This window comes from Onthophagus taurus, chromosome 1 (genome assembly GCF_036711975.1).
Source record: "Onthophagus taurus isolate NC chromosome 1, IU_Otau_3.0, whole genome shotgun sequence".
NCBI classification, from domain to species: domain Eukaryota; kingdom Metazoa; phylum Arthropoda; class Insecta; order Coleoptera; family Scarabaeidae; genus Onthophagus; species Onthophagus taurus.
Window position 1 is genome coordinate 31780353 of NC_091966.1, and position 1419 is coordinate 31781771.

Consider the following 1419-nt stretch of genomic DNA (forward strand, 5'->3'; position numbering starts at 1 on the left):
TTAGGTGTAATAACAGTTTATAGTTTAAATTTTAGACACCGAGAATAAGACGTGACATTAATATGTAATGCTTCACACCAGGCACTAAAATTTCATACACACAACACTCATAAGTGTTAAAATTTTACGACCCAGTCGTCACCGCACAAACAGCTTCCTCCTCGGTTACAAATGGATACGTTAATACAAAATCCCCTAAAGCAGCCTTCTCGTTTTGAATTTCGTAATTGAACACTGCCATATATGTAAATGTTAAGCCGCGGAATTTCGATTGAACAAGTTTTCTAATCTTAGCAATGAATACAAAATAATCTATTTGAATCGTCCCCTAAAAGAAAGTTAAACGACAAGTTACGGCGAAAAAAAGTGAAATGAAATCCTAACATCCTAAAGTCAAAGTAAGAAGCTTTGTCGGGGATCGAGCGTGACGTTTATGGTTTTGGTCGAAGGTGGTCAAAATCCTTTTGGCAAACATAACAAGAATATTAAGATTATAATATGACGTACTTTCCTGAGTATACAGAGAACGATCGACGTCATGATGGTGAATTATAACGTGTATCCTTTCCTCTTCGCTGAGTTTCAGGAGGTATTCGATCGATACTTCCGCTACCGGTTCACCTGAAATAACTATTGTTCCGACCGTTATAATTCCGTGCGAATACCGTATTGTGTATCATAGCGTTCCAGATTTGCCCGGTAGCTACAAAGGACATATTAATTTTCAGATGCCCGTTGGCACAATTCAAAATACAACACTATTAATTACTGAATGCGGTTGTGTTTAGGATGTTCAAATAGTAACAGTGTCCTATTAAGTAAATTGTAACTAAATTAGAATAAAAAGATAAGTTATCTACATAATTGGAGTGAATAAATAAACTGTTATTTATTGAGATAGCATGTTAGACTCTATTTTTGTTAGATCGATAAGGCGGAAATACAAAAATCGATGTTCTTTTATATAGCCCGGGTAGCTCAGTCGGTAGAGCATTGGACTTTTAATCCAAGGGTCCAGGGTTCAAGTCCCTGCTCGGGCGATTTATTTTTTTTCTTCTGAAATTTTCAAGATTTTCAGATTATTGAAAAATTAGATTCCATTTCTTGAAGAATTTGCACTTTAATTAAACTGTTTGAACTGTGTTAGTTCGTTCTCGTTCCACTTTGTTCAATAAAAATATATAACAAAGAAATAAACGCTGAATAACAAATTAAAACTAGAACTAATTAACTAGAACTTGAAACATTCGAGTTATACAGTGCCTGCTATGCAACTGTATATTTTATTTGTATCCTATGCTGCACTTTCTTGATGCATTAATTACACCTGACAATGCAATCTAGAAATTCCACAGAAAGTACAATCCGAAGGAGAAGAAAATGTGCAATGCTGTAATGAAAGCCGTAGTTTAAACTAAG

At 34.7% G+C, this 1419-nt stretch overlaps 1 non-coding gene across 1 annotated transcript; it reads left to right on the forward strand.

The window, feature by feature from the left end:
• The first annotated feature begins 967 nt into the window (after positions 1–967).
• Positions 968–1040, forward strand: TRNAK-UUU (transfer RNA lysine (anticodon UUU)). Its single transcript has one exon. It is a non-coding gene; the product is annotated as a tRNA-Lys (tRNA).
• Positions 1041–1419: the final 379 nt, after the last annotated feature.